Source organism: Lynx rufus, unplaced genomic scaffold, assembly GCF_022079265.1.
Source record: "Lynx rufus isolate CCGP_SWC_20201006 ecotype Redwood Valley unplaced genomic scaffold, mLynRuf1.p SCAF_5, whole genome shotgun sequence".
Lineage (NCBI taxonomy): Eukaryota > Metazoa > Chordata > Mammalia > Carnivora > Felidae > Lynx > Lynx rufus.
In genome coordinates, this window is record NW_025814867.1 from 32457207 (window position 1) to 32469470 (window position 12264).

General features: G+C 41.6%; 1 protein-coding gene across 1 annotated transcript in view; it reads right to left on the reverse strand.

Moving 5' to 3' along the window:
- Positions 1-5350, reverse strand: part of STAG1 (stromal antigen 1) — a 400899-nt gene extending 395549 nt beyond the window's left edge. Inside the window, exon 1 of the mRNA XM_047100346.1 lies at positions 5165-5350. The gene's annotated coding sequence lies outside the window, so the exon portion shown is untranslated. The remainder of the gene's footprint in view (positions 1-5164) is intronic.
- Positions 5351-12264: the final 6914 nt, after the last annotated feature.

Genomic DNA, 12264 nt, shown 5'->3' on the forward strand with positions numbered 1-12264 from the left:
GGGATTCTCTCTCTCCCTCTCTTTACCCCTCACCCATCTTTTCCCTCTCTCTCTCTCTCTCTCTCTCTCTCTCTCAAAATAAATATTTTAAAAAGAAACTAGAGAAAAAAGAGCAAATATATCGAAGAAAAAAATTATAAGGAAAAGAAAAAAATGAGATAGGGAAGATGAATGGAGAAAAATAGCAATGTTATTACCTGAAAAGACAGTAATGCTGGTAAACCAAGAATGAAAACTGGTCAAGAAAAAAAGAAAGAACATACACCACCAGAAATTAAAGAGAAGATACCACTACAGATCCTACAGACATTAGAAGGATAACAAGGGAATCTTGTAAACAATTTATATCAATAAATCAAATGAGATGAACAAATGTCGTTTAAATACAATTTATCAAAACTGACATGATGAAAAAAAATCTAAACAGCCATGTCTACTAACAAAACTAAATTTGCATGTTATCAAAAACCTCCCCCCCCCCACAAAAAAAAAGTCCGTATCTAGGCGGTACCATTGGTGAATTCTAGTAAACACTCAATTCAGAATGAATATCAATGCTAGACAAATTATTTCAGTAAACAGACCTATTTTATGAGGCTATCATAACCATATACTGAAACCTGACAAAGACATTACCACCAAAGAAAACTACAAAGCAATATCCCTTATGAATATCTCCAAACCCCTAAACAAAACATTAAATATGAAACATGAAATACTCCAAGTGAAAAGTATCCTAGAAATCAAGGATAAAACAAATTCTTCTGCAAAATAACTGTGTCAATTTATACCACTGCCAAAAGCAGGAGTATAATTTCTTCACATTCTCACCAACACTTGATATTATCAGAATGTTTAATGTTTGCCAATTTGACAGAAGCAAAATGGTTTCCTCTTACGGTTTTACTTGGCACCCTCCTGATTACCAAGGTATAATTCACTGCTCTCCAGTTCGAAGTCACGGTATCACTTAGGTGAGATGCAACCAACATTCTTTATTTAAAAAACAAAATCTGAAAATATCTGAGAGCACAACATAAAGGCTAAATACTATTTCATGAAACTTTTATTTCCTGTGTGTGTGTGTGTGTGTGTGTGTGTGTGTGTGTGTTTGTATTGGGTCACAACATAAAATTTTTTTGCTACCTGTGAGCTTCTAGCAAGTTAAAAGCTATTACTGTAGCTGTTTAATTATAGCAAAACTCTATGAGATATTTGGGCAACTTAATAGTGCACCCTTTCTGCCCATAGCACAAAGGAATGTATTTTATAAAAAAAAAAAGTAGGATTTAAGATGTCCTTCAAGCACAAACTGGCAAAAACAGAATTAAAAGAGGAGGAGGAAAAACCTAAGGGAAGCAATAAGGGATGAATTATATGGAGAAAAGATTCTATAAAACCAACTGGTCTATGACCTACTTAAAGCTCACTTTAAAAGAATCACATTTCTCAATAAAACAGGGTTTCTCTCAGCACTAAGGTAGGAAGCTAGGATCCTATCCTCTTAACTATTGAAATGACAGAAAGCTAACCCCTCCTTCTCTGCAGGCATTCCCCTAATTCCCATCTCAAGATTCATCTCATCCTGGGGTTTAAGTAAGAATATTCTTTTAGGTCTCTACTTCCTGCTTTAGGTAGAAATACCTTAATTCTAAAAATTTATATGCTTATTCAGCTAACAAAGATTTACCAAGCCCCTATTATATCACCTCTCTATTAAGAAATCAAATTGTATCCCAACAATTTTAACTCTTTATATTGAAGAGCTATACTCTTTAAATTCTTTATATATTCTTTAAAGCTTGATATCCTTAACTATAATTCTCCTAATTGCCTCCTCTTGAAAATATTTTGCTTCTTGGACTCAAACCATCCCACATACCACCTTCTGCTACCTTCTTTGTTCCACGAACAATATCTCTGACCCTTACAAATAACTATTTTCGTAAGAACAACTTCTTTACAATCTGCAGACCAATCAAGCCACAGCAATTGCCTGCTGCAATCTATGTGAATCTACCTGTCACTTAATGGCTTAAGCATTAAAATCTCTTACCTTATTAGAGTCAATCTTATCTCTAAAATGGGTAAAACAATAGGTATGAAGGAATAATGATAATTAATTTCCTATTGCCTTATTACCTGAAGTTTTTTAATTCTAGTTTTTAATTTCTTTTAAATGCAATAAAATATTTTTATAGAGGGAGGCACTTAAAATGAGGTACGAGGAAATAATGGGAAAGTAAAAGGTTTAACGACAAGTAAGTATGAGTAAATTTATCAAGTGGGTTATTGCTCTCCCTCTGTGCTCTCCTTATATGTCTGGATTCTAAAGACGCAAACGTAAAGATACCCCTTTCCCAATGGCAGGCAAAATTCTAAGAACCCTCAATGACCCACATCCTATAAATTACCTTCCCTTTGAGTGTAGGGGACCTGTAAACATAATGGGATATCATTCCAGTGGTGGTTACATGGCAAACAGATTTTGCATATGTATTTAAGGTCCCTAATCAGTTGGGTGTGCCAAAAAGGAAATTATCTTGGGTGGGTCTGGCCTAAGGAGATGAGCTTTAAAAAGGGGTCTTAAAGGGGAGTCTAAAGGTCAAAAGAAAATGAACATACTCCGGGGCGCCTGGGTGGCTCAGTTGGTTGAGTGCCCAACTTCCACTCAGGTCATGATCTCACTGTTCATGGGTTTGAGCTCCGTGTCGGGCTCTGTGCTCACAGTTCAGAGCCTGGAGCCTGCTTCAGATTCTGTGTCTCCCTCTCTCTCTGCCCCTCCCCGCTCGCGCTGTCAAAAATGAACAAATGTTAAAAACTAAAAAAAAAAAAAAAAAGAAAAGAAAAGAAAAGAAAGAAAGGATGAAAATGAACATACTCCTTTACTATAGGATTAAGCAGCAAAGAAAAAAGGGGAAAAATCGAAGAAGAGAACTTCCAACTACCTCCATTTTGACATCAGTCTGTACTTTCTAACTGATTAAACCCCTCTTTCCAGCTCCTCTCTTAAATCAGGCAAAACACCCAAAAGGCAAAGCATCCCCTGATGGGAACAAAAGTACACCCACAAGCAATAAAGACTGCACTGAGCCAGTAAGACCCATTGTGACTGATGCCTGGAGCCAGGTGCTCTTGTACCCATGCACCCATGCTGCAAAAAAGATGTATCTTTTTCCCCAGTACACTATATGCAACTGCACTGATTATGAAAATACACAGATCCAGAATCAAAGGGAAAAGCTAAAATTGTATAAAATGTTTAAGCTTTGTTAAACTACCCTATACTTTATAATCTTCCATTTTAGTGATGAGAAAAGTAAGGCTCAGAGAGTGATATCCCAAAGACAATAAACCTGGGGAATGTTCAAAGTAACTTCCAGAGCTCTTTCCCCTACACCACACCCCCCTTAAAGCTTTAAAAACGCCATTGAAATCAACAGTTAATTTTATTACTGTCTTCAAAGGAAACAATCCTAGTAACATAATTTCCCACCTTTCACATCTACTTCAGTAACTCAGCTTTGTCAGAACATCAAAACTAAAGTGGATACTGAGAAATTTCCACTCAAAAGTAGTCTGGCTGTAAAAATGACCATCGGTAAACTGCTTGAATAAATTTAAAATACATTTATTATAAATGTGAAGAAAAAAAATTAGCAAAACACCTGTAGGTTTCCCAGAACTTTATTTAGAAAGCAAACAATCAGTGTTACGTGTTCACAAAAATCAAAAGCAAGTAGACACCCTTTCCATATCTGTCAGTATTTCTCCCCTTGTGCAATTTTTTAAATCTGAAATCATCACTGTAAATGAGAACATGGCACAATATTTCGTACAATAAATAAGTCCTTTTATGTTCACTGTTGTGTATATTTCACCATAAAAATTTGCAATTTTCTTAAAACACATATGGAAAACTAAAAGGTAGAGTCGTATTCGAATCCCACAAGTTACAAATCACACAACTTTCTTTATACTAATTCAAATACTTTCACAAACACTGTATTTCCTAGGAAGATGAAAAATATAGTCCTTTCTAGTCACGACCACGCGAAGGAATAAACTATATTCATCACCTTAACAAGAACTTTAACAGCAAATAATTCGCTACCGTCACATACAAACAGCATTGTTTTGAGTCTATAAGCTTCCAAAACCATCCCATGATTTATACGCCCCGGGCACGATTCTCTGCAATGTGAAGAGAATCGATAACATTTCAAATGTGGGTAGAAAGGGTGACGTGACAATCCTAAGATCTGAAAAATTTTTAAGTCCCTAGAGCACACAAGAAGCACCCAGTTCAGACACTCCAATCGAGGCCCAGGTCCAACTCCAGGCACTCCAGTTTCCCAGCTCTTCACCCCGCCCCCACCCCGAGAAAGGAGGGAAAACAACTTTTATTGGCCTCTTCTCCCGGGGAATTGGCAAACTAGCGGGGCAGTGCTCCGGTCTGGACACGTTTTACAGTGAGGCCTCCGTCGGGGGCGGGGAGGGCAGATAGCGGGAAAGCCTGGCTTCGAAGCCCCCTCTCCCCCAGTCGCAAGCCCCCTGCCCCACCCCACCAAGAAGAGGCCCCGGCCGGCCGCCACGCCGAGCGACCCCCAGGCCCCTCCGCTGAGGCGAGCTTGTTGTCATGTGACGCCGCCGCCGCTAAAACACCGCAGAAACGCAGGGCGGCGGGCGGCGAAAGGCATTCGCACCAGCCCGCCTCGGCCCGGCCCCGCCGGGCGCGGGCGAGTCCCGAGAGTCCGGGCGGGGGGGGGGGGCGGAGGGCGGAGGGCGGGCTTGGCGGCGGGCCCGAGCGCGCCACAAAGGCTCCCGCGCCCGTCGCTGTAGTGCCCGAGCGGGCGGGGGCACGATTTTCAGGCCCGCGGGAGGGGTGGGGAGGGACGAGGGCTCTGGGGTGCCCGCCGCGCCCACAGCCGCCCCCTGGGCGCCCGGACGGCCAGCGACCGCCGCGCCCCGCACAGGCCCACGCGGCCTCCCTCCCCCGCGCGGGGCCCGCGCCCGGCCCGCCCGCCCGCTCCTCGCTCGCGCTCTCTCGCTCTCTCGCTCTCGCCCGGCCTCCATCTTGGATCCGCGCTTCCAGCCCCCGCGCCGCTGCCGCCGCATTCCCCCTTTCCCGCCCCCCGCCGCCGTCGCCGCCGCCCGCACTCACCTCAGCTGCCCATCCGGGCGCCGCCGGCCGTCGACCTAGTTTCCCCCCAAAAGTCTCCGGTGTGTTATTCCCGATGTGGGGGGGTTGTTACGGGGTGGTCGCCGGGGGTTCGGGAGCGGGGGCCGCGCCTTCAACGGAGCTGCAATCCTAACCCGCCATCTGGTGGCATTTTCCACACGCCAATGGCGCCGCTGCAGACTTGGGTCCGGACCGCCCTCTGCTGGCCGCGGCGCTTACTGCCTAGCTGACGGGACGGGCCTGCCCGGAAAGGGGAGGGAGCTGAGGCGCGAGCTGGGGACCGCAGCGGGGACGCGCGCAAATGCTTTCCTGTGGGGATTGCGCGCACGCGCACCAGCGGGGCGGGAAACGTGGCCGCTGCGTGGAGGCCCCGCCCCCACACGGAGCCGTAGCCTAGCCCAGCCAATCGCAATCGGCGGATACCTCTTGGTAGGGCGCTGTGGACGGTTCTTGGGCCGCCTGAGGCTGGCAGAAAGACGGCCACGGTGGCGCCTGCGCGCCCTGCTAGCCGAGTTGCCGCCCGCCATTTTCGGAGCTTTTCCGAGACCTGGGAGGGAGGCCCGCCCCCGGCCGGTTCACTGAAGCCCCTCCCCAGGTCGCGAGAGTGGCGCTTCCCTGCAGCCTCGTCTGACTTGTGCTGCCTCCACCCCACGTCCGGGAAGCGCTCTGCGGAAATAGGAGGGAGTGAAGGTGCCAAGCTCTTCAACTCTCCTGGGTCTAACGAGGGCCTCTGAGCTTAGCATTGTATTAGCTACCTTTTGTTGACTGTTGGGAAGACGGTTTTGCGAACGAGGGTGAAAAGGTTTCGAGAACTGTTTAGGCCCTCCCTTGCCGACCTAGACGCTACAGTGCCTGCCCCAGGCCGATTGGCGTCGTCCCTGCCTCTGTAAAGCAGATCCTCTCCGTAGTGCCGGCTTTGCATAAGGCGGCAGCATTGGCTAGTTAGTGAAAAAGGAATGTAGCTGCACTGGGAAAATACAGCCTCAGCTTTGAGAGTTCTCTTCCCACAGCGTAGGACAACTCTCAGTGGCTCTGAAATGAACGTATTGACTAACGTGAAATGTAACCAAAATATGTCCTTGAACGTCGCCTCTTCTACCCGCCTTTCTGTGGCAGTGGCTCCTACATTTCACCTGCTCGCAACTTTTCAATACAAAAGTGAATCCTTAATCTACCTGGTCAGCAGCCCCATTCATGAAAATTCTTTATTGCTAGAGCCAGCTCTGTTTTAATATTGCCTTAGAATCCCTCAAATCCTTTAGTCTTCAGACCCAATTTCCAATAAATTACCCCTATTACCTGTTTCTTTCCCAAAGGTCACAAAGTGTGTGGCTGTTTCACTGGAGGAAGTCACAGTCGACCTAGTCGGGTATGAATTCGTGACTGGCCTCCCATCTATAATTTTTTTTTTTTTAACTAATCTCTGGTTGACTTCTCATATTTTCCTCAAAGGCTTTACAGCTTTCCTTATTAAAGGTTCCAGTCCCAATCCATACTAATAGGTAACTTCATTTAGTTTCCTGGAATCTAAGCTCTGGAATTCCCAATTGTGGTTTGATATTCTCTCCATCTTAAAATATCTGTAGTCACATTCTGTTCATGATCTCAAAAATTCTCATCAAATTAGCCTGTTCTCCCCTTCTCTCCAAAGCCAGTCCTCCCTGGACTATGAATGCCATCCCTTCCCACTTCCTTCCACCACTACTTTCTTAAGGTCTTGTATCTTCTTGTCCTTATCCGTCAGTTTCTTTTCTGCTTTTCAACACACAGTTTCCATTGTCTTTTTAAAATTTCAGTGCTACTATTCTCTTGAGTAACGATACTATCAACCTTCTTTTCACTGTCACATTTTTGACAGGGTGTAATCACCACCTCCATTTACACTTTATTCCTTAGCGTGTATTAATCAGACTTTATAACAGCAAAATGAAATTACACTTTAAGGTCAACAGAGTTCTAATTTCCAGCCATTCTTTCATTCCTCATTTTCTTGGCATACCAACCCCTATCCTCTCTTTAAAGCCCTATTTCCCTTTATTGTAAGACAATTCCTATTACCTACAACCCACCTGGTTTACTGGTCTTATTCCTTTGCTAGCTCCTCCTCTTTCTTCCATCCAATAATTCAACTCCTAGCTCTCTGTTCTTCTCCACTATATTCTTTCACTTAGGAAGTCTCCCAAAATAGGGGTGCCTGGATGGCTCTGTAGGTTAAGAGGCCCACTCTTGACTTCAGCTCAGGTCATGATCTCACGGTTTGTGGGTTTGAGCCCCACATAGGGACAGGCTCTGCACTGATGGCACGGGGCCTGCTTGGGATTCTCTCTCCCTCTCTCTGCCCCTCCCCTGTTCTCTCTCTCTCAAAATAAATAATCTTTAAAAAAAATTTTAAGTCTCCCAAAATTACTGTTTCTGATTTTTCCTTAACTAAGATTCCTCATGTTCAGCTTACTTGCCAGGAAGCTCCAGCTCAAAATTTAAACATTTAAAATAAAGCATTTGGGGGGCACCTGGGTGGCTCAGTGGGTTGGACGTCCAACTTCAGCTCAGGTCATAATCTCACAGTTTGTGGGTTTGAGGCCCACATCAAGCTTTGTGCTGACAGCTCAGAGCCTGGAGCCTGCTCCAGAGTCTGTGTCTCCCTATTTCTCCTATTTCTCTGCCCTTCCCCTGCTCATGCTGTGTCTCTCTCTCTTTCTCTCTCTCTCTCTCTCTCATTCTGTCTCAAAAATAAACATTTTTAAATTTTTTTAAATAATGCCCTTTTCTTATTCAATAATAGCATTGTAATCTCAGGACTCAGGAACCATACTGCTCTGGAAAGCTGTATGATCCTGGACAAATCTCTTTGTGGCTTAGTTTCCCTGATTGTTGGAAATAACAGTAGTACCTATCTTATAGATTTGCTATGAGTATTAAACAAATTAACATTTATAGAAATGCCATTGGTATTGTTGCAGTGTTGTTTTTATCTTGCTAAGAACTTTTTAGCAATTTTTTTTTAATATCCAAGAGCATGGGTAATCAACTTTCTGAGTTTAGAGAAATCTAAAATTTTCGTTATTTTGCCCTCTCACTTAACTCAATAGTTAAGCTGGAGTTTGTAAATAATTACCTAGTTTCCTATGTTCTGAATTGTAGAGCTAGTCTTGACTCTTTTCCTTCAAAATAGCCAAACTCCCATGATATTGTTATTCAGATTCCTGGCTTTTTCTCCCACTGCTTTTATCCTTATTCAAGGCTGGCCCTCCTCACAAACTCCCATTGTCTTACACATAAGAATCATGATAGCATTCTAAACAGTCGATGTCTTTCATTCATCACCCTTTAAAAAAATGGGCAAAAGTTTTCTATGATTCCTGGTTTATAAAATATAATTGAAAATACTTAATGATATTCAAGAAATGCCTTGATCCTTTTCCAGATTCTATTTTCTTATAAATTCTTCAAATTAGTTGATTTATTCTGAAAAATCATAAATGTAAACAAAGGGTAGATACATTTAAAGTTTAGCTATTTGGTAAAATAAAGTAATAGGTATCATAATGAGTTGACTTTGTTACAGAATCACACATTTCCCATGAGCCTTTGCTTTTGTGAAATTCTTAATCAAGATTTCAAAGTTCTTGGCAAAGATTTTCAAATACCACAATTTTCATGAACAGCTTCAAACCATTTTGTATGAACAAAATATCAAAAAAGGATATCTGACACTAGTGTGAGGAGGAACTAAGGATTCTTATCTATATCTTTATGTGTGTGTGAGAGAGACAGAGAGCCAGGAGCAGAGAGAGAGAGAGAGAGGAAGAGAGAGAATCTTAAGCAGGCTCCACTCCCAGCGCTGAGCCTTACATGGGGCTCCATCCCACCACCCTGGGATCATGACCTGGGCCGAAATCCAGAGTCAGATGCTTAAACAACTGAGCCACCCAGGTTTCCCAGGAGCTAAAGATTCTTAAATATTATTTAGAGTAGGAAATAAAGTATCAGTACAACAACCATTTGCTTAGTCCACATTTCTTGGAAATCTACCTCATCGCTCATTTCCACTGATCTGAGATGAGCCCTGACCACTTTGAAGATTCACCTTTATAGGTTAGATGTCTAGAGAAGAACACACATACCCATTACACTTTTTTTTTCATGTTTATTTCTTTTGAGAGAGAGAGAGCCCACACATGTATGTCGGGGAGGGGCAGAGAGAGAGGGAAAGAGAGAAAGAGAGAGAGGGAGAGAGAAAGAATTCCAAGCAGGCTCCTCACTGTCAGCACAGAGCCCAATTCGGGGCTTGATCTGTCACCAACTGTGACATCATGACCTGAACCAAAATCAAGAGTTGATGTTCAACCTACTGAGCCACCCAGGTGCCCTTTTGCACCCATTACACTTTTATTTCAAATCAATTTCTTGGTCTTCCTGGTACAAAAATAGACATTTAAGGGACACCTGGGTGGTTCAGTTGGTTAAGTGTCCAACTCTTGGTTTCGGCTCAGGTCATGATCTCACAGTTTCATGGGTTCAAGCCCTGTGTAGGGCTCCATGCTGATAGTGTGAAACCTGCTTGGGATTCTCTGTCTCCCTTGCTTTATGCCCCTCCCCCACTCATGCTGTCTCTGTCTCTCTCAAAATAAATGAATAAACTTAAAAATTTTTTTTCACCTAAAAAAAAGATATCTAATATTATATATTTGAAAATTGCATTTATAGAGTTATACATCAGTGTATTATAAGTGTAATGTAAATATAATATAAATGCATTGCAGAATAAATGGTTAACGTTTATTAACAAGTAACATGAACTTTCCCTTATAACACAAAGAGTCAGTTTGTGACTATTTAGATGGCAGAGTAACTTTAAAATTATCTGTTTTTTCCCTCTCTGAATAATTTTAGCATGAGGAAGATTTGAAATTATTCCATTGACCTTAGAGTTCTGCTTAAAGTGAGAGATGTTCAGCCAACTTGTTTTCATAACGATAAGGATGGTATTCCTTTCACAGAAACCTTTTTTTATTTTAATCACTTTGTGTTTTTAGATCAGTTTTAGGCACAACAAAATCTAGAGGAAGATACGGAGATTTCCCATATACTCCTGCCCACACAGGCATTGCCTCCTTCCCTATTATCAACATTACTCACCAGAATGATACATTTGTTACCAAAGATGAACCTATATTGACACATCATAATCACCCAAAGTCCATAATTTACTTTAGGGTTCACTCTTGGTGTTGTATATTCTTTGGGTTTGGACAAATGTATAATGATATATATCCATCATTATAATAACATACTAGTATTTTCATTATCCAGAAATATTCTGTATAATATTCTGTATAATTCTATATTCATCCCTCCTTCTCCCTTACCCCTGACAACTACTAATATTTTTATTGTTCCCATAGTTGCGGTTCTCCCAGAATGTCATGTAATTGTAATCACAGTATGCAGCCTTTCAGATTTGCTTCTTTCACTTGGTAATATGCATTTAAGCTTCTTCTATGCTTTTTCATGGCTTGATACTTCATGTTTTTTAGTGGTGAATAATAATCCATTGTCTTGATATACTACAGTTCATTCATTCATGTACTGAGGGACATCTTGGTTGCCTCTAAATTTTGGAAATTATGAATAAAGCTGCTATAAGCATTCCTATGCAGGTTTTTTGTGAACATGTTTTCAACTCATTTGGATAAGTACCAAGGAGTGTGATTGCTGGATCATAGGGTAAGAGTGAGTATATTTTGTTTTGTAAGAAACTGCCAAATTGTCTTCCAAAGTGGCTAAACCATTTTACATTCCCAACAGCATTGTAAAAGAGTTCCTGTTGCTCCACATCCTTGTCAGCATTTGGTGTTGTCAGTGTTCCAGATGTTGGCCATTCCAATGGGTGTGTAGTGGGATCTTTCTGTTGTTTCAATTTGCTTTTCCCTGATGACATGTAGTAGAGCTTCTTTTCATATGCTTATTTGCCACCTTATATCTTCTTTGGTGAGATATCTGTGAAGATCTTTGGCCCATTTTTTAATTTGGGTTGTTTGTTTTCTTACTGTTGTATTTTAAGAATTCTTTGTAGGAGCACCTGAGTGGCTGTCAGTTTGGCTCTTGATTTCAGCTCAGGTCATGATCTAATGGTTCCTGAGTTTGAGCCCCATGTCAGGCTCCACACTGACAGTGTAGAGTCTGCTTGGGATTCCGTCTCCATCTCTCCCTCTGCCCCTATCCCACTTGCTCGCTCTCTCTCTCTCTCTCTCTCTCTCTCAAAATAAATAAACTTTAAAATTTTTTTTTGATTTTTTAAAAGACTTTTTTGTATATTTTGGATAACAGTTCTTTATTGGATATGTCTTTTGCAAATATTTTTTCACAGTCTGTGGCTTGTCTTCGAAATCTTTTTACATTGTCTTTTGCAGAGCAGAAGTTTGTAATCTTAATGAAGTCCAACTTATTGATAATTTTTTTCATGGATTATATTTTTGGTGTTGTATCTAAAAAGACATCACCATACCCAAGGTCATCTAGATTTTCTCCTATGTTATCATCCAGGAGTTTTATAATTTTTCATTTTACATTTAGGTCTGTGATCCATTTTAAGTTAATTTTTTGTGAAGGATGTAAGATCTATGCCTAGATTTTTATTTATTTATTGCCTGTGGATGTCCATTTCTTCCAGCATCATTTATTGAAAAAACTACCTTTTCTCTATTTTGCCACCTCTGTTCCCTTGTCAAAGACCAGTTGACTATATTTAGGGGGTTTATTTCTGGACTTTCTATTCTGTTCCATTGATCTATTTCCATTGATCTATTCTTTTGCCAATATCACACTGTCTTGGCTACTGTAGCTTAATAGTAAGTCTTGAAGTCAGATAGCTGCAGTCCTTCAGCTTTGTTCTCCTCCTTTAATATTGTGCTGCCTCTTCTGCATCTTTTGTTTCTCCATGTAAACTTTATTCTTTTTTTTTTTATTGAAGTATAAAACATACAGTGTTATATTACTTTCAGGTGTACAATACAATGACTCAACAATTCTATACATTACTCAGTGCTTATCAAGATAAGTGTACTCGATGCCCTTTATCT